The sequence below is a fragment of the Hordeum vulgare genome, chromosome 2H (genome assembly GCF_904849725.1).
Source record: "Hordeum vulgare subsp. vulgare chromosome 2H, MorexV3_pseudomolecules_assembly, whole genome shotgun sequence".
In the NCBI taxonomy this organism is placed as follows: Eukaryota; Viridiplantae; Streptophyta; class Magnoliopsida; order Poales; family Poaceae; genus Hordeum; species Hordeum vulgare.
Window position 1 is genome coordinate 394,653,135 of NC_058519.1, and position 22,361 is coordinate 394,675,495.

Consider the following 22,361-nt stretch of genomic DNA (forward strand, 5'->3'; position numbering starts at 1 on the left):
TTATGTTAGGACGGTGTATGGTCGATTGCACCATTTCTGACCGCGCAATGGATATCGCCTGGTTGTGGACAAATGAATGAAGATTGTAGTTCAAGCAACATCGCTGATAGTTGTGATTCAGGCCTCGATCGTGTTGGTCCATAAGAGAGTTGTTCATCGAAATTACAAGCCTCGCACGCAGTATTGTCGAGTGTCAATTTGGGATCAAGAGAGTGAATATGAACTACATCTACAACTGCAATGGCACAGGGGCACCGTGGATGCTTCGAATGAAAAGAGCACTTTTTGCCAGGATTGTGCGGACGTTCGGGAGGAGGGGATTGCTAGAACATAGCATCCACACCACTGTGGAAGAGCATTTTCCCATGTTCGTCCATGTTGTAGGTCATAACTAGAGGTTCAGGGTGATCCACAACATGTTCAGGAGATTAATGGAGACCATTTCTTGGTATTTCAAACAAGTGTTATATGCTTTTGGGAACTCCGAGGAGAGATGATCAGGTCACCCACCGGGCAAACTCCTACCAAGATTTGCACTATCCCACGATGGTATCCATATTTTAGGGTGAGCACTACTCTTTTCATGCCTTTACATGCTCGCATTCTTATAACCATAACACCATCTCTTCATGCCATTTCAGAGCAATTGATGGTACTCGTGTCTTCACTGGGGTGTCGAGGTCACAATCAAACACTATGATCTCTTATTCAAATATTTGAATCCACATTTATATTGAATTATGATCCTTTTTGGTCTTCTACACGCACACGCTCATCTTCTCTTCGTAGCTAGCACTAACTTTCTCTTGTGCATCCACAAACACTCCTCGCTCCCCCGGGCATTCTCTCCACCGCACACACATAGTCTATTTCTTTAGGTCGGTCTCCCACAGTATATAGTCTCCCAATCTCCTTCTTTCGGACACACATAGACCGACATACCTCTCTAGCCAGGTATGCCTACCACATACACACACTTCCCCTCATCCCCTCTCATAGTCCATGCTCCCCGCACTATCTCCCAGACACACGCACACGTGCACACTCTCGCCCCCTCTTTTCATCAATCTCGGACTAGCACACCCCTCCCTCTCTCCATCTAGTAGGCCTCCCGCACCACCTCCTAGCCACGGTACCCTCCTTGTCTTCGTATCTTGATCCTTATTTGTCTCTTACACATGCATGTATACCTATCGATCTCCTTCTATATAGTGATACGTCCATTTTGCATCATATTTTCCTATTGTTATTTATTATGTTTTGGAGTCATGTTTACCTTTTATTATATGATTATAATGCATTTTCTCTCATAAAATACACCTTAGCATGGGCCCACCCTGTAACAGTTTGGAACCGACGCTCTAGAAGATTATCTTTTTATTTCGTTATCGTCATGTGATTTGTTTGGTTGTTGCATTCATCATGACATCATGTGAGTCATACGTATTGCATCGGCACTCCGTTGTCGTCATTTTTCAAAACTTGCATCCGTTTATAGTTGCCGGTTCTTCCCATTCTTTTCGTCGACCGTTTCGAGACCAACCACGCATGCACGCGCCTGCGACATATTAAAATATTGTTTTTAGAAGTGTGTATTTAACTTTCTCTGATTGGGTTAAAAGTTGGCGTGTTGTCTTATTATAGTGTAGGTACGCCACCTACCAAATTTCGTTGCAATCGGAGTCCGTTTGATACTCAAACCGTTAAATTTATAGCGGCACTATAGCCGGTCAAAATTCGGACGTTTGCGGTGTTTTTAAAACCTATCACGGGCCGCAAACCTCCCTTTCATCCCCACCTAGCCCACCTACACAATCCACTAGACCCACCTAGCCTATCCATTCGTTCGTGGTCATCGCATCGTGATTGGACGAACGAGAGTCAACCCACCATAGGCCATTCCCTATATATAAACCCACCCTATGGAGAAAGCCTCTCACTCTCTAAGGTTTCGCCTTGCCAAAATTGCATTCACCCCCCTCAAAAACCCCACATGTTAGCCCCAAACCCTCGAGATCCCGCAACCCTAGCCATTTGTCCAATTCTGGCCCTCAAATTCGAAATCTGGGGCTCATATTGCATCTCCTAGCCCCACCGGACATTGTCCGCGATCAACCCCAACATGTCCGGTGACCGCATGCCCTAGATCCCGCACCCGCCGTTGTTCGCTCGAGCTCCTCCCATGGTGTATGTCGCCCGTGCTGGTGCGCCTCTGCCCGTTCCCCACCTCGCGACCGTCACGCCTCGCCATACCATCGCCCGCCGGTCGTCGGAGCACCACCGAAGCGCGTGCCCCCATCGGAGCCGCGTCGCCCGACCACTGTGCCGACCCCGCGCCGCCGCCTCGAGCTATGGCTGCCGCCGTTCTTCACCAACCGCCGGATCCAGCCAGATCCTGGCGGCACCCGTCGTTGCAGCCCCGCCGGACCGGAGCCGCCATAGCCCGTCGTCAGAGTCCGTGCAACCGTCAATGGAGTCCCCTCCGACCGGCGTTGTCGCTACCTCCTGCTCGTGTGACAGCACAAGGGAGACAAGCGCTCTTGCTCGCTTAGGCCGGGTGGGCCTCGGCCTGCTGCCAGCTTCCGCATGAGGCCCAGCCGTCGGCCTACTTTGCGAGACCACGAGCCACCGTTGGCGAGCAGCAGCCATGGTCCAGTCCGCCTCACCCAGGAACCGACCCAGCTCCACCTCTCCCCTAGTCGGGCCATGATGCTAGGTGAGCGCGCCCCGCTATCCATCGTCATGTGCGCGTTGTGCTATCTGACGCTCGCGAGTTTCGGCCCGTGGGCATTTTTTCGTGCGTGCGAATTTTCCAATAATCGAGGATGTTGCATAATTACAAATTTTGCCATGATTTTAAAATTGCTAATAATTAATTAACTGTGCACCGAATTAAAATGTTTTATACATGTAAAATGTATATAATTTTGTATAGATTAATAATTTCTAACTTTCTCCCATGTTAAAAATATTGAAACTATTGTTTGCATGAAATTTGAAAAGTATCATAATCGTTGTGAGGTCGATAGAAGAGGTGTTTAGAGGGGGGTGAATAGACTACTTGCAAAATTAAAATCCTAGCCTTTTCCCAATTTTAGTGGTTGGCAAATTTTAGCATTCTAACAAATCTAGTGCACCCTACACATGCTAGTCAACAAATATGGCACTGTAAATGTAATGCCCCAGACACATCCGCCGGTGGTCGTTACTCCTGGTGAGATCTAGACTGTCCCCATATATCAATACTATTCTTTTATGCGTACTTTATCCTCACTCATGTGCAACCGGGATCAACTTCCCGGTCGTACACCCATCCTAGAACTACTCCAAGCCAAGCACGCTTAACTTGGTAGTTCTGTTCGAATGGGCTTTGAGAAAAAAAAGGAATTCATTATTGATATGAGTAGCCTATCATCCCTAATAAGCCAGGCTATCACATACACCACCACTAAGAGGAATCGACGTCCTCGTCACGACAGAGGAGCATTCCCTCTTGGCACAAACGTCTGTGCATCCAGTCCAGTATGTCTCATGCTGTGTGCCACGATGGGTCACACGCATCATGAACAACATGATCGCACACCTGTACGCAAACATCCGTGTAACCGCGAGGGTCGGCTCTTATACCAACTTGTAACGCATAACATCCAAGATGCGGTCCTATCCTTATTTTGGCACGAGGGCCTCGATAGGAATAGAAACGCATCTCGTCATTTTACAAGAATGGATATCGTTACAAGTACATATACTGAAAAGATTAGTTTAAGGAGTTGGCTTACACTCACCACAAGCTATATCAAGTTCACATCAATACAATAATATACAGTCATCATGAAGAAGGGCAGGGTCCGACTACGGACGGAAACAAACGATAAAAAAACAACGTCTATCCTTGCTATCCCAGGCTGCCAGCCTAGAACCCATCCTAGATCAATGAAGAAGAAGAAGAAACTCCAAATAGCACAAATATCGTGCTCACGTCTTAATGTCACTTTACATGTACCTGCAACTTGTGTTGTAGTAATCTGTGAGCCACACGGGACTCAGCAATCTCATTTCCAAAGGTATCAAGACAAGCAAATCTTAATGGGTGAAGTATGGTTAAGTGGTGAGGCTCGAGCAAGTGACTAAGCATTTATTTGAGGTGGATAACATACGAGTATAAGAATAAGAGGGGGATGACCTACGCATAACAGACGTGAATTAAAGATGATCAAATCAATGATCCTGAACACCTACTTACGTCAGACATAACCCCACCGTGTCCTTAGTCGGAGAAAGGAACTCATGAGAGAGACAATCACGGTTACGCACACAGTTGGCATATTTTAATTAAGCTTACTTCAAGTTATCTAGAACCCGATGTTAAACAAAGTTTCCATGTTGCCACATAACCACGGGCACGACTTCACGAAAGATTTAACCCTGCAGGGGTGCTCCAACTAGTCCATCATAAATTACCACAAGCCACATAGAAATCCTCGATCACGAAACTCGTGATCTCCTCGGATTCCTTAGTGTAAAACCTCAACTCTGAGATAACCCAAAGAATCACCGGAATCCTCATGCACAAGATATTTCGTAAAAGGTAAAACTAATCAAGCAAGGCCGTCCGATGTGTTGACGAACCCGATAGGAGCCGCGTATCTCGTTCTAAGGTCACGACCGGATGAGCACTACGTACGGTTGCCGGATAGACATCCCCTGAGTTGCCCCGGATGGCCCCACAAGTGGCCCTGTTTTGGACCAACACTCATGAGGAGCACTGGCCCTGGGGTTGATTAATTATCCACGGGGTGATCAAACCGTATGCATATTTTATTAGTTATTTAGGCAAATATAGTACCAAAGTTGGGCCCTGCTAGACCAATTTTAATCTAATACGAATTATCAAGGTGGTCCCCATAACAACCCCGATCGTGTTAGGAGTGCTAAATTATGGAATATAACACCGGTAGCCGAAACTAAGGCGGCAAAGGTGAAACAAAACACCAGGCTAGAAAGGCCGAGCCTTCCACCTTTTACCAAGTACGTAGGTGCATTAAATTAAATAGCAATAATAGTGTGATATAACAAGGAACCCATGTTTTTTTACATGGAAGCAACTGCACCTGCAACTAGCGATGTCTATCAAATGGTTAAGCAAGCGGTAACATAGCCAAACAGCGGTTTGCTAGGTTGTGGAAAGGTTACGGGTTTTCATGGCAATATTGGGAGGCTGACATTTAACAGACGATAGGCAACGAGACATAACGAAAGAAACGAGACAACTAGCATGGCACTGATAGTAATGGTATCTAGGGAAATGGTCATCTTGCCTGATGTTGGGGATATTTCCGCGGTATGACCCGCCCTATTGGGCCGAGTCAGGTGCATGGCGATTCAACATTCATAAACAAGGTAGGCCTTGTCCCAGGGTCGGAGAGGTGCAAGGAGAACTTCAACGGAGAGCCGGCCGGACCCATTAACCTAGATGGCGGTTCAGGACCTACGAAGCAGATGAGTCGTCGTGGCCGTTTCCTTGCTTGGAAGACACGGCGGGTTAGAGATATGGTAGGGCACGATTTGTAATGTGGCTTGGACTTTTGTAAGACCTAGGACCTCGACCTGTATATAAAGGCGAGTTCCTAGGGCAAATAGATTAATTTACAATCCATCGAGAGCTAGGTCAGGCGAGTTACGCCCTCCTTGTAATCGATTCCACCATCAATATACACAAAGCAGGACGTAGGCTTTTACCTCCAACAGAGGGGCAGAACCTGGGTAAATTTGAGTCTCGTTTCTGCTCAACCCCTTTGAATCGCCACCAAGGTGCGATGGTTCCATCACTAAGTCCTTTCACAAGGGCATCTGCCGTGACAAAACCACGACAGTTGGCGCCCACCGTGGGGCCTGCGCACGGTAGAGTTGAGTTCTCAAAGGTAGCCCTTCCGTGGTTTGGAAGCTACGTGGTCGGCCTCATGACTAAGAGCCGTCGTGGAAAGTACTACATCGACAACTCTCAGTGGGGACCTGATGCCGATTCAATCGAATCTGGATACAGGGCCCCCATCGGCAAGATTCATGTCTTCATTGGCAAGTTTGGGGCTCCCGTACCTGAGCCGGACACCTTCACCAACATCGTCGAGCCGACCCGGTACGCCCATCCTACCAAACATCAGGTCAGAAAGCACCACGTCTTCGTTGGTTATACACAGGGAATCGACCTACCGGATGAGTCGGAGATCCAAGAGAACACCCCTGTCAACTCGGGCGATGAGTCGTCCATTGGCAACACAGATTTGATCCATCCTCTCCACGAAGGGCGGCTTAGGGGATTGCCTGAGGCGGCAATCTCCGAGGACGTTGAAGGACCTCATTGTCAGGTCGCCATCTACATGGTGGGGGAGCAGCACCTCAGCCAACCACAGTTGGCAATAACGAAGCCAGTGGATCAGGGAAGACCCCGACTCAAGCAATGGCGGATTTGGTAGCACAGATGGCCAAACTCACGGCGATTACTGTGATGGCGGAGAACCAAGAACAGGTCAACGCCGAGTTAGCAAAACTAAGGGAGGACAAGGCCAAGATCCAATGCGACATTGAAGGAGAAGCTGCCAGGATGGCAACCCAACAGGCCCAGATCGCTGTGGAGACTGAGCGGCTATGTATTGAGGGATGGCGGCTTGAACAACAACAACGCGCTTCTGATGCGATTCACGAGAGGAGGCATCACAATCGTGTGCCAGCCGATCCGAACCCAACTCGACTCTTCGATAGCCCACATACACCTGGGATAGAGCCTAACCAGCCATGGCACGTTACCCAACGCGTTGACCCGGTGCAGTCGCCGCCCAACCCACAGGCGCCTCAGCCGGCACCGACTCAAGCACCACGCTTTCAGACGCCACAGGGTGACTTTTCAAACCCTGTTGATAACGTGTTGGTGGTGACCCGCAACCTCGAGTCTCTTCCCATCCACGTAAATTCTCTGGCCGAGGTAGAGGCAAGGAACACCATTAATATGTTGAAAACAGCGGTGGTCCAATAGGTGCAGTATTCATATAGCCGCGGGCGACTACACTCCACACCTCAAGCAAGTCACACCAGGAGACGTCATGATGACCCCCCACGGTGTCCAGTAGTGAGCGATGACGACCTCCGCAAATCAACCCGCCCGGGATGCCTGACACCCGGGCTCAAGACCTCGTGGATGCAGCACGAGCCGCCCGCGAGATGGAGACGGTGGCTGCGACAGGTCAAGACTATTCGGCTTATGTGTAGCCTTCCCCCACCTAGACCGAGTCAGGTGGTAGGAACATTGGGATACCGTGTCTGTCACCCACCCTCTGCAACGAGCGCATGCCGAAGGACTTCAAAGGCCCACGCAAGGTTCCCAATTACACGTCGGATCTAGAGCCAAGGGCGTGGATTGAAAGCTACGAGATGGCAATGGATATGCTTGATGTTAACGAAGCAGTATGCGCCAAGTATTTTACAATGATGCTTGATAGGACGTCGCACACTTGGCTGAAGATCTTGCCTCCCAACTCCATCAACACTTGGGCCGAGTTAAAGGAATGTTTTGTCAGAAACTTCCGAGGGACTTGTAAGCACCCGATGACTATTGTCGACTTACAGCACTGCGTCCAACGCCAGGATGAGTCGGCCCATCACTCGACGCGGCGGGTTGCGGAGGTGATTCACTCATCAGATGGCATTTCGGTGGCTTAGGCCGTGCTGATCTTGTAGAAAACTGTCACTACCAGCCTTTGGTGTTGAAGCTTGGGCGACTCAAGCGCAAGGTACACGATATGGGAGAACTGATGGACACTTTAACTAGGTATGCCGAGTCAGACGATACCAAAGATCCCGGAGAGGATGATGAAAAAACCAGCATCGCCAGAAGGGGGAGTCATCCAGAGGCCAATCTCAGTCCCAGGGGCGAGGCAACTACAACCTCGCGGGTCAAGGGAAGAAAAGGCAGCAGGAAGGTGCCACTGATTTCGTTGCCAATACTAACACTGGGAATGGGAACCTACGTCAGAAGAAAAGGGGCTTCAGCGGGAAGAAACCATGCAACTATCATGAGATGCTTAAGGGCCCCCTGCCCACAACATACCAAACGGAAGGTCCATCCACCCATTCTTGGGAAGATTGCTATGTGATGGAGGAGTTTCGTGCCGAGGCACTCAAAAACGGCCAAGGAGATAATCACGGCGGATGCCTGGATCAGTTTGGATCCGGCGGCTCACACAGAAATCCGTTCGGTGGTTTTCCTTACCCAGGTCCACAGGGCGGGTCGCAGGCTAATGCTGGGCAGTATCAAGTTTAGAAGAGCCAGCAGTATAACGCGTAGGGCGGTTTTCAGCAACAACTTCAACAAGGCGGCTCACAGCAGCAACATGACAACAACGACTTCCAGAACAATCCTAAGGAGCTGAACAGTGGGCAGTATCATGTGTTTACCACGAGTACTTGCAAAAGGGACAAAAAGGTCAAACATAGGACCTTCAGTGCCATTGAGCCGGCGCTCCCCATGTATCTTAATTTGTCCGAGCAGCCCATTATCTGGAGCACGGAGGATCACCCGCCCCGGGTTGACAACCCTGGCGACTTAGCATTGGTCATGGTGCCACATGTAGGGGGCTATACCGTCTCCAAAGTCTTCATGGACGGAGGCAGCAATATCAACATCTTATACTACGACACTTTCCGAAGAATGAATTTCTCGGAAAGCGATTTTATGCCACCCTCTACGGTCTTCCATGGCATTGTCCCGGGTAAGTTGGCATACCCCGTAGGGCGGATTAAACTTAATGTGGCTTTTGGCACCGAGTCTAACTACACGTGCGAGTTCCTCATGTTTGAGGTGGTCAAGATCAAGAGTCCTTACCACATGCTTTTTGGTCGGTCGGCTTATGCCCGCTTCATGGCCCACCCATGTTATGTCTACCTCAAGCTTAAAATGCCAGGCCCTAAAGGAACTATCACGATCAGTGGAGACCGGAAGATAGCTCAAGAATGCGCAGAGGGAGATGTCGCTTATGCTGGGTTGGCCTGTGTGCAGCTGAAGAGCTCAAGTTTCATCAGGCCAATGTCGACCCAGCAGACATGATCCCGCTCAAGAAGCCCACAATCGATTCAGAGCCGCCCTTAAATTTAAGCCAACAGATGATACTAAGCTGGTGGATTTCACGCCCGACGACTCTTCCAAGCAATTCACCATTGGGATGGGTCTGGATCCCAAATAGGAAAGCGCGCTCATCGAAATCATCCGTGAGAATCGGGACATCTTTGCATGGAAACCTTCTGAAATGCCGGGTATACCGAGAGAATTTGCTGAGCACCACCTTAATATTGATCCCAAGATGAAACAGGTTCGACAATATCTTCGCTGGTCTAACGAAGAAATGCGTAAGGCAATTGGGGAGGAAGTAGCCCGGCTTTTGGACGCTGGTTTCATTGTGGAGGTTTTTCATCCAGAGTGGTTGGCCAATCCGGTTTTGGTACTAAAAAAGAATGGTACCTTCCGCATGTGCATTGACTACATTGACCTCAACAAAGCTTGCCCGAAAGATCCTTTAGCCCTCCCTTGTATCGATCAAATCATTGACACTACGGCGGGTTGCGAGCGGCTGTGTTTTTTGGATGCATACTCGGGTTACCACCAGATCAAAATGGCTTTGGAGGATCAGGAGAAGACGTCGTTCATAACTCCCTTTGGTGCCTTTTGTTATGTGTCTATGTTGTTTGGGCTTAAGAGCGCGGGGCGACTTATCAACGTTGCATTCAAAATTGCCTACACGGTCAAATCGGGCGCAACGTTCATGCCTATGTTGATGACATAGTGGTGAAATCCCAGAAGAAAGAGTCACTCTTGGAGGATCTTAAGGAGACTTTTGACAATCCCAGAAGAAAGAGTCACTCTTGGAAATCCTAGATGAAGCTTAACCCGACCAATTGTGTTTTCGGTGTTCCTGCAGGGAAGTTGTTGGGTTTCTTGGTGTCAGAGCGAGGCATTGAGGCTAACCCAGACAAAATCGAGGCAATCACTTCACTTGGCAAGCCGGCCAATATCAACCAAGTTTAGCGCATGGCAGGTCGTATTGCGGCTTTGAGTCGGTTCATAAGTCACCTTGGGGAGAAGGCTATCCCTCTTTATCAGTTGCTCAAGAAAATAGACCGTTTTGTGTGGACGGATGCGGCCAATGAAGCTTATTGAGGCCTTGAAGAAACAACTGGCTGAACCGCCCGTTTTGGCCGCTCCTGTTGACAAAGAGCCTATGCTCCTGTACATTGCTGCCAACTCTAAGGCAGTAAGCGTTGAAGTGGTTGTCGAACGCAAAGAAGAAGGAAAATAATATCCATCCAGAGGCCGGTGTACTTTGTCAGCGAAGTCTTAACACTCTCCAAACAACGTTATCCACACTCGCAGAAGTTGGTTTTTGGGATCTTCATGGCAAGTCAAAAATTGAAACACTACTTCCAGGAACACCCGATCACGGTAGTCATTTGTGCGCCACTGGGCGACATTATACAAAACCGCGAAGCAACCGGGTGAATTGCAAAGAGGGCCATCGAACTTGGTCCTCACCACATGAAATACACGCCTCGCACGACCATCAAGTCTCAGGTCTTAGTGGATTTCATCAACGATTGGACTGAGTTGCAAATCCGAGAAGATATACGTGATCACACGTATTGGACTATCCATTTCGACGGGTCTAGGTAGCTGGAAGGCTCGGGGGCTGGCGTGGTACTAACTTCACCTCAGGGTGAAAAGTTTTGCTATGTCCTCCGACTCATGTTCCCGTGTACTAACAATGCGACGGAGTACAATGCTTTGCTCCATGGGCTTAGGATTGCCAAAGAGATGAACCTCAGTCGAGTCATATGCCTCGGCGACTCAGATCTGGTAGCGCAGCAAGTCTCTGGAACATGGGATTCCCCGGATCCGTTGATGATGACTTACAGACGTGCTGTGTCGGATGTGGCGGGTCACTTTCATGGTTATCAGGTTGATCACATTGATCGTCGACTCAACGAAGCAGCTGATGCTCTTTCACGACTCGGGTCGCAGCGTAAGCTGGTTCCCCCTAATATCTTTTTGGATATTTTATATAACCCGTCGGTGAAATTGCCTTCTAAGGAGGATATAACAGTTCCTGACCCCGAGTCTCAACTTCTCGCGGCTCTCCACGCCACTCCAGATTGGGTGGTCCCTTACATGGCGTATTTGGCGCGAGGCGAGTTACCTACTGATGATTTGATGGCCCGCCAAATTGTCTGGCGATGTAAATCCATGGTTATACATAAAGGCGAGTTGCACAAACGAAGCACTTCAGGAATTTTTCAAAGGTGTGTCTCGTCCGAAGAAGGGTGTGCGATTCTTAATGAGATCCATGCTCGCGATTGTGGTCATCACGCCGGGTTGCGCTCTTTGGTGTCCAAAGCCTTTAGGCATGGATTCTACTAGTTAACGGCTCACGCAGATGCTAAGACATAGTGCGCATATGTGATGGATGCCAGAAATTTGGATGACAGATGCATGTGCCGACTGAGGATTTGTGGATGATCCCAATTACATGGCCTTTTGCGGTCTGGGGGCTGGACATGATCGACCCCTTCAAGATGTCTTCCAACAAGAAGACTCACTTACTAGTGGCGGTCGACAAATTTACCAAGTGGATTGAAGCAGAGCCGGTCAGTAGTTGCGATGCGGACACGCCCATCAAGTTCCTCAAAAAAATGATTTTTCGCCTCGGGTATCCTCATAGTATCATTACTGATAATGGCACTAATTTGTCCAAAGGCGCCATGCAAGAATTATGTGAAAAAGAACACATCTGGCTTGATGTCTCTGCAGTTGCGCACCCCCAATCCAATGGACAAGCGGAGAGGGCGAATCAATAAATTTTGCGGGGGTCAAGCCCCGACTTATGGTTCCTCTGGAACGTACCCCGAGATGTTGGATTGAAGAGCTACCTTTTGTTCTATGGAGCATCAGGACTACCGTAATCAGTCCACTGGTTACATGCCCTTCTTCTTGGTTTATGGAGCTGAGGCGGTGTTACCAAGTGACATTAGGCACGACTCGCCACGAGTCGCCGCTTATGTTGAGAAAGACAACGAGCTGGCGCGTCAAGATTCATTGGATGCCTTGGAGGAGGAGCGCGACTTGGCAACATCGCGGTCGGCGATTTACCAGCAAGACTTGTGATGCTATCATAGCTGTCGAGTCAAAAGCCGAGTCTTTCAGGAGGGCAACTTAGTGCTCCGTTTGATTGAGGATCATACTGGTATGCATAAGTTGTCCACTCTGTGGGAGGGACCGTTCGTCATCAGCAAGAGTCTTCACAATGGTTCCTACTACCTGGTGGATCTTCGTCCAGACAGGCGAACTACAGAGGTTGAAACAACCCGGCCTTGGAACATTGTCCACTTACGACCTTATTATACTTAGAGCCACTCGCTCCTTATCATTGTACATAGTTTAGTCATTGTACTCTCTTTCTATATATATATATATATATATATATATATATATATATATATATATATATAGCAACAAAGCTGACGCCCACGAACTTCGGGGTCTCTGCCGTTTCAGCTTCTTGAGAGCATGAGTCTTTATTGTTTCATAAGCCGTCCAAGCACAAACGCTATCAGTATCAGAGAGCATAAGTCGCTATGTTGCACTTATTTCAAAACTGGATACTGGTACACCAAAGAGGACCAAAGTTTCCACGTTGCACGGTTCAAACGTGGGCACCCTATATGATTTTGAGAATCAAGTCGGCTTACTTGGGGGCTACCAACTCCCAAGTCGTTTTGCAGTAAGAGCGTAAACGCTTCTGCAGTCCTATGTCTGACTTTTCCCTAATCATAGGTCACTTGGGGGCTTCTACTCACCGAGTTCAGCCTGAATACCCTCTTGGCTAGAAAAAAATCAACGCATTACAATGGTTATACTCGACTGTGTGTTTGGCGACTCGCCCTATGGTCCCATGTACTCTTGGCGAGTCAATCCACTTTTATGGACCGTGAACTTGCCTAGGTTAAAACATGAAGGATGCTAGCGGGAGCCGACACATGGAGAATACACAAACCATGGGTTCACTAAACCTGCTTCACCGAAGCTTGACTCGCGCCTGAACAGTCGGTCTAAACAACTCAGGCTGTTGCAAAAGCCTTCCTGGGGTAGCCCCAGAGCCTTGCAAGCTTGTCCTACCCCGTCGTGACTCATTGAGTCAGCAACCTTTATGACTACAAAGTATCTTTGTAGCGTAGCTAAAGAGTTTTCTAAAAATTCATTCTGAATCGCCGCGTCTCACCGAGCCGGCTTATTATTATGTGTCAAAGACATGGTAAAGGCGCCTAATCAAGGCGACTCATATTAATGCAAGGGTGAGACTTCAAAGTCAGCAAAAGGTACATGCGTATCATAATGTTGTTTTTGTCTCTAAGGCATAAGTATTATACCGTGAAGTGTAATAACAGCCCATAGAGCGATAAATATCAACATGAAAGCATGATGCAAAATGGACATATCAAAAGACATCTTGGAATTCCCGGACAAGTGGAATGTTTTCGATCCCTTCAAGAGGCGACGCATTTAATGCATTCAAGGCATATAGTCGTGCCTCAGAATCTCGGACGAGATGAGCATGATAGCTTATTAATTCATTTGAAGGGTGTAGGAGGTGGACAGTTTTTGTGGCACAAATAATTGAAGCCGTATGAGCTTTCAACCAGTCCATTCCCAGTATTTAGTCAATGTTGGAAGAACTCAATAACATGGGAGCGGCAAGGAATTCCAATCCTTCAATTTCAATGGGGACATTGGGGCACACGATGGAGGGTCGACATTGGCCCGCGGGGGTGTTTACCACTATCGGGATGTTCATCTCTTCGTACTTAATGCTATGCATGAATGCAAAAATTTCTAACATGAAGGAATGCGATGCTCCTGTATCAAACAATACAGAAGTAGGTACCAAGTTAACGAAAAGTGTAGCACGCTGGTCTTGAGCTTGACCCATATCAGTGTTGTTGGCGTGACCATGAACATAAGAAGGCTTCACATTGTTGTTGCGGTTCTGGTTGTTGCCACTACCAGTTGAAGGAAGTTCCATCTGGTTCAGATTCTGCCTACGGTCTCTAGCACGGTGACCTGGACGACCACACTTGAAGCACAATCCGTCCTCACGACGGGAAGGAGGAACTCGAGGCGGTTGGGCTGGAAGCCTCGGCTGTCTAGGTGGTGGGGGACGCATACGAGGTGCAGCATAGGACGGCCTAGGAGCAGGAGGAGGTGCATGGTACATGTTGTGGGGAATCTAGATCTTCCGCTTCTGTGCAGATGGGCCCGAAGATGAACCCATGTCACGGTTGCGCTTGTTGCTATCCTTGTATTCCTACAAACCAGTCTCAGCCTGAATGGCCTTGTTCACCAAGGTGCGAAATCGGCATAGTCCTCAACAAGGAGCGCCAGCTTGATGTCAGGGTGGAGGACCTCACGGAATTTCTCCTGTCTGCGAGGATCAGTTGCAATGTCTTCTTCAGCATAGCGGGATAAGTTCAGAAACTCCCGCTGATAAGCATCCACAATTTTGTTGCGGAACTCACGCTTCTTCCGGTCCATGATTCCCCGAGGAATGTAGCGATCACGGAAGGTAGCCTTGAAGTCCGTCCAAGTGATGACAGTTCCAACAAGCTGAGAACGCCTATGACTGTCCCACCGTTGAGAAACAGGACCCTTCAACTAGTAGGCTGCAAAGTTGACGTAGCTCTCCAGGGGCACATTGGTAGACTCCACCTCATAAGCAATGTCACGAAACCAGTCATCAGCATCAAGAGGCTGAGTTGAGCTCCAGTTGATCGGACGGTTGCGGCGGCAAAAGTCTTGTAGTGTCACGCCTTGCTGCTAATTCATGTTTGGCCTTTGGAACTGGTCCACGAGCCCTTGCATAAACAGACGGTTCAGTTCAAATTGTTGGATCGTACCTGCCATATATTCAGGAGGCGGGGGTGGTGCATCGTTGGCGGGGCCACACGAGCGGCCAGCTGGTCTAACCATCCTGCTAAATATTTAACACGGGTAGGTTAGCATAAGGTAATTGCAAAGGCATTGTAGTCATTCATGAAGTAATCAAGCATGATGAAAGGGAAATGCGATGGATACTCCATAGTAGTTAAGTTCGACATACAAACCCATACATAAGTTCGATGACAGACCATCAATAACAAATTCGAAATTTGGCGATAACGTGGACGCATTAGACGATAACCTAGACTCATTAGGCGGCACGCAGGCACGTGGTGGAGGGATACAACAACGAGACATATTGATAAGGCTACATCAACGTCGGAGAGAACGGCTAAATCCACGTAGCCGACGGTGACCCCGATAGGAGAACCTAGGAGCGGGATTCTGCATCGCGTGGCAACTCGTGTGCTCGTACCGCATCGAATCGGGGAGAAGAGGTCCAAGTGCAGGGGTACGACCTCCAATAACATGCCACTCAAGACCTGGTGGTAGCTTTGTCCTGCACGGCTCGAGGATGAACGCAGGGTGGATCCTCGTGTTGACTTCTGGCTGCAGTTGTTTGAACGCGTCGTAAAGTCGAGTACGCGTGGCGTACAACTCCATAGTCTGAGCTCAGAAGGCACGATCCAGCGCCTTAGTGTACTGCACCAGAACCTATGGGTCGTAGCGACGACTCACGTAGGGGGTACAAACAGCGATGTAGGACCGGTCGTTGCGCTCCCGAACGCGAGCAGTTAGTATGGATCAAGATAATCGTTTATCATTATTATAATTTCTGTATCAAGATAATCGTTTATTATCCATGCTATAATTGTATTGAATGAAGACTCATTTTCATGTGTGGATACATAGACAAAACACTCTCCCTAGCAAGCCTCTAGTTGGCTAGCGAGTTGATCAAAGATAGTCACTGTCTTCTGATTATGAACAAGGTGTTGTTGCTTGATAACTGGATCACGTCATTAGGAGAATCACGTGATGGACTAGACCCAAACTAATAGACGTAGCATGTTGACCGTGTCATTTTGTTGCTACTGTTTTCAGCGTGTCAAGTATTTGTTCCTATGACCATGAGATCATATAACTCACTGACACCGGAGGAATACTTTGTGTGTATAAAACGTCGCAACGTAACTAGGTGACTATAAAGATGCTCTACAGGTATCTCCGAAGGTGTTAGTTCAGTTAGTATGGATCAAGACTGGGATTTGTCACTCCGTGTGACGAAGAGGTATCTCGGGGCCCACTCGGTAATACAACATCACACACAAGCCTTGCAAGCAATGTGACTTAGTGTAAGTTATGGGATCTTGTATTACGAAACGAGTAAAGAGACTTGCCGGTAAACGAGATTGAAATAGGTATGCGGATACTAACGATCGAATCTCAGGCAAGTAACATACCGAAGGACAAAGGGAATGACATACGGGATTATATGAATCCTTGACACTGAGGTTCAAACGATAAGATCTTCGTAGAATATGTAGGATCCAATATGGGCATCCAGGTCCCGCTATTGGATATTGACCGAGGAGTCTCTCGGGTCATGTCTACATAGTTCTCGAACCCGCAGGGTTTGCACACTTAAGGTTCGACGTTGTTTTATGCGTATTTGAGTTATATGGTTGGTTACCGAATGTTGTTCGGAGTCCCGGATGAGATCACGGACGTCACGAGGGTTTCCGAAATGGTCCGGAAATGAAGATTGATATATAGGATGACCTCATTTGATTACCGGAAGGTTTTCGGAGTTACCGGGAATGTACCGGGAATGACGAATGGGTTCCGGGAGTTCACCGGGGGGGGCAACCCACCCCGGGGGAGCCCATAGGCCTTGAGGGTGGCGCACCAGCCCTTAGTGGGCTGGTGAGACAGCCCAAAAGGGCCCTATGCGCATTGGAAGAAAAATCAAAGAGAAAAAGGGGGGGGAAGGGAAGGAAGGACTCCCACCCACCAAACCAAGTCCAACTCGGTTTGGGGGGGGAGACCTTCCCCCCTTGGCTCGGCCGACCCCCTTGGGGCTCCTTGAGCCCCAAGGCAAGGTCCCCTCTCTCCCACCTATATATACGGAGGTTTTAGGGCTGATTTGAGACGACTTTTCCACGACAGCCCGACCACATACCTCCACGGTTTTTCCTCTAGATCGCGTTTCTGCGGAGCTCGGGCGGAGCCCTGCTGAGACAAGGTCATCACCAACCTCCGGAGCGCCGTCACGCTGCCGGAGAACTCTTCTACCTCTCCGTCTCTCTTGCTGGATCAAGAAAGCCGAGATCATCGTCGAGCTGTACGTGTGCTGAACGCGGAGGTGCCGTCCGTTCGGTACTAGATCGTGGGACTGATCGCGGGATTGTTCGCGGGGCGGATCGAGGGACGTGAGGACGTTCCACTACATCAACCGCGTTCACTAACGCTTCTGTTGTACGGTCTACAAGGGTACGTAGATCACTCATCCCCTCTCGTAGATGGACATCACCATGATAGGTCTTCGTGCGCGTAGGATAATTTTTGTTTCCCATGCGACGTTCCCCAACAGGTACACCCTTCAGATGGTGACGCATGGAAGGCATTCGATAGTATACATAAGGAAAAAGCTAAAGAACCAAGGAATTGTCGAATCGCCATCAGCCTCGATGGGTTCAATCCTTTTGGTATGACGGCTACCCAATATAGTTGCTGGCATGTATTCGTCATTCCCCTCAATCTTCCACCATCATCCATTATGCAAAGAAAGCACATATTTCTGACGTTGATAGTTCCAGGGCCAAACTACCCGGGGAAGAATATGAGTGTGTACATGCAACCGCTGATGGATGACTTGAAAGAAGCTTGGGTGAATGGGGTCAACACATACGACGCAGCTAAGAAAGAGAACTTTCAAATGTATGTTTGGTACCAATACTCGTTGGATGATCTGCCGGCATTTGCGCTTTTCGTTGCCTCGTGTGTGCATGGAAGGTTCCCATGCCCACAATGCAAGGCAGCTCTTAAGTTTCATTGGTTGCCGGCGGGTGGGAAGTATTCCTGCTTTGACTTGCATAGACAGTTCTTGCCTATGGACCATCCATTCAGAAAAGACAAGAAGAATTTCATGAAAGGTAAAGTTGTCAAACACTCAGCACCACCTGCGTTGACGGGGGCACAAATTAATGAACAATTAAAATCTATGGAGCCTGATCCAAACCGTCCAGGGTATTTCTTGGGTTATAATGAGGAACACGCCTGGACCCACGGGCCATGCATCTGGGATCTCCCCTACTTCGAAGACCTCTTACTTCCACACAACATTGACATGATGCACACTGAGAAGAATATCGCCGAGGCCCTTCTTGGCACATTTTTCGGCACTGATAAGGGCAAAGATAATACAAAGGCTAGAGTTGACCAGGAGACTCTGTGTGATAGGCCATCACTAAACATGCGAGAACCGAAAGGAAGAAAAAATTGGTCCAAACCAACCTGGTACAATCTTGAGAAGGGAGCAATAAGGGAAATCCTCTTGTGGGTGCAAAAAAAGTTGTTGTTCCCTGATGGGTATGCTGCGAATCTAGCGAGGGGAGCGAGAGTCATGATTGGCACATATGGCTTGAGCGGATAATGCCGGTGATGTTGCGCGGCTATATCCCCGAGGCTGAATGGCTAGTATTGGCCGAGTTGAGCTATTTCTTCCGTGTTCTTTGTGCTAAAGAGTTGTCGCGTGCCTTGATAGATGACATGGAAGAGTTGGCGCCTGGGTTGCTCTACAAGTTAGAGAAGATTTTTCCACCGGACTTCTTTAATCCGATGCAACACATGATTTTGCATCTCCCAACCGAGGCAAGATTGGGTGGCCCTGTGCAAAATCGTTGGTGCTAAGCAACTGAAAGAATGCAGAAGACACTTCGAGGAAAATGTAAAAATAAACGTAGAATTGAAGCATCGATGGCCGACGCGTTCATTACCAAGGAGGCGGCAAACTTCGTAACAGCACACTATGATGCCACTATGCACAGCTTGCATAATCCAAAGCCTCAGTACAATCTGGGCGACCCCAAATGACGTGAATCCAATCTCAGCCTCTTCAAAGGGAAGCTCGCACCTTTTGGTGTGGGAAAACCAAAGTTGCTGTGCGTCGAGGAGTGGCGCACACTAACGATGTATATATTGAACAACTTAAGCGAAGTTCGGCCATACACCGAGTAAGTGCTTTGTACATTGTTTCACAACTTTTAACAAGTTTTGTGTCTAACAACTATTATTAATTGATACAGTCGATAAGTTGAACAATTCTCGAATGGTGTTGTAATCGAAAAAGAATCCATTCTCGAGTATGAACATCTTGAAAAGACAGGAGGCGGCTATCCCGGTTTCATCTCTTGGTTCAAAAAAAGGTACCTCCCTTATATATAATAAGTGATTTCCTTTGTTGCTATTACTCATGAGTAACACACCAAACTCTATCTTTTGTTAACTTCTAGGCTAATTCAGATGAGCAAGTCGACGATGAATTGATACAAATAGCTAATGGTTTTGACTTTAAGGTCCGTACATTTCAGAAGTACGACATCAACGGGTATCGCTTTCGTACTGCTAGCAAAGAGCTTTCAATGCCCGGTCGAAAAACAAACAATTCCGGTGTCTCTGCTATAGGCGAGGGAGGTGTCGAGTATTATGGAAGACTTGAAGAAGTCTACGAACTTCATTATTATGGTGAAAATCCTCCGAACGTTGTTGTGTTCAAATGTCATTGGTTCGATCCTACTAAGACAAGACGGACTCATGAACATCTTGGGATTGTCGAAATTCGACAAGACAGGCAGTTAAGCGGTGCCGATGTCTATATTGTGGCTCAACAGGCCACCCAAGTTTTGTATCTGCCATACTGTCATCAAAGTGTTAAGAACCTGGAAGGTTGGTATGTTGTGTTCGATGTGCCACCACATCTTAGACCACCTCCCCCAAGTGAAGACGATTATGAACCTCAAATTGACCCAATAACATATGATGGAGAATTCTTCCAAGAATCACGTGGCGTCAGACGTCGTACCCGAAACTGCTCTACGTCCACCTTGAACACGGAGGAACAAGACTCACGTGATGATGAGGAAGAAGTGGAAGTAGAAGAAGTTACCAATGCCGATGAGCTATCAATGCTTGATCGGTTACAAAAAGGCCTTCCACATGATGTCCCTGAACCCGATGACGATATCATTCATGACGACACGTGTGATACTGATGATGATTTTGCTTCAATTGACCATGGAGAAGAGACAGATGATCCAGACTATTAGTACTTTTTATGCATCCAAACATTGTTGTTTAATTATTCAATTATTAGTTGAATTATTCATGTATTTATTATTGTTCATTTAATTATTGTCCTTGAATTTGTACTAATTATTTAACTATTTATCGTTACAGGTGGTGAGACATGGCGGGCGGGGATAAGTTGAGGATAGCACCTGGGCAGCTACAGAGAACTTTGTTGCAGAGCTTTGCCGAGGAGCCTCGTGGGAGAGGCGTAGGAAAGAAGAGAGGCAGAGGACGTGGTCGTGGGAGAGGGAGGTTGCATGATAGGAGCCAGTCGCCGCCACCCTCGGCTACTTCTATCTCAGCCACTTCACCTTGCAGACGAGGGTGTCACCGGTGCGGGATCCTCCTGTCCAGGAGCAGACACCAATGCAGGGGGCTGAGGCGGAGGCTGAGGCGGAGGGTGCTGAGGCGGAGGCTGACGCGGAGGGGGCTGAGGCGGAGGGTGCTGAGGCGGAGGGGGCTGAGGCAGAGGCTGAGGGGGCTGCCAGCAAGTCGGTCTACCAACGTGGTATGACACGAGTTCCAGACCGATTGGAGTTGTAGCACAGGGCGTTCATTAAGCCAGATGGCGAGAAGTAAGTTGATATATATTGTGTACCTTATATCATTATATTTCACCAAGTAGCTAATGTCTTTGCCTTATCATTATGTAGGGGGTGGGATTACCCGGAGAATACTCGGAATCCAAACTGCCTCCTTGGTGCTTTACTTAGGGAGCACTTCCCCGGGATAGTGCAGTTGCCCAATGAAGGTATGGTTCCCGAGCCAGGACTCAAGTGGGAGCACTACCAAGCCGCTCTGCTCCCGGAAAACACACATGTCAATGGTGTTGTTTGCGTGAGCGTGGCCGACAAGGTGTTGGCTGATTTTGGGGTAACTATTATTTTACCCAATAAAAAGTATACAATGTTATATATTGTTATTTCCTTCCAAATCATTTTACTATTCATCTGTGCATCTATTTGGCATAATTGTAGAGTTACTTTAGGGTCGAGGAGGGGACGGAGGAGGCGGCCAAGAAGAACCTCGTGAAAGAGTGCAAGAGCTTATTGAATAACACGAGGCACGAGCTGCGTGTTCAGGCTGTTCGAGATTGGTACGCCAAGCAAGGGGAGCCAAAGACAAAGACTAAATTTCGAAAGATTTTCCTTGATAAGACCGAGTACATGGAGGTATGTACGTTCCAAAGATCAATTCTTAGGGCTAGTTAGGTCTATTTAGTTATAATACTTAGTTTCATTCTTCATTAACTTACATTCATAGGTGCCCCCGAGATGGTTGGCCGATAAGCTGGATTGTTGGGAGATGATAGTGGACAGGTGGTGCACAGAGGCTTGGTTGAGCACCCACACTATGGCCAAGGACCGTCGTGCCCAATTGGTTTGTGTGCCACACCACCAAGGCAATGCCAACATCAAGCAATACGCCAAAAAATGGGTATGTGTGCCTTGTTTTGTTTCATCAATAATTCATTCGTTCATGATTTTTGTTGTACTAATTCTTTGTCTTTTCGTGTAGGCCAAACACAATAACCAGCCTGAGCCTGAGGGATACGCCGCGTTTAGCATGGCCCATAAGGGCTCGTACAAGACGACGAAGGCATATTCTGAGGGGGACGGGTCATCGGCGTACACAAGTCTGTACGCCTACAACAAGATGACGTCTTATTCTGAGGTGGTCAAACAGCTGTGCGAGCCTGACTTTGACCCGAGCCAGAATCCTATCGATCCAAAGGCGTTAATGGTCTCTGGTGGCGGTAAGAGTCATGGCATGCTGGCCATGTGTGATGGCTTCGTCCCTATCACTGAGACTCTATCTCAGATCAAGGCGAGGCAAACGAGCTCCGCTCCTGTAATACGGCAACGCGTGAGGCCAGTTGATCTTGCCATCGAGGTTAGTTTTCTTCATTATTTCTTTCGTTCTTTTGTCCCTGGATGGATGATGAAAATTCCTTTTGAGGAGTGGTTGCAGGCCGCACTTATGAAGGAGAGGGAGGCCACGAGGCTCTTGTTGCAGGAGAGGGACCGGAATACGCAGAGGT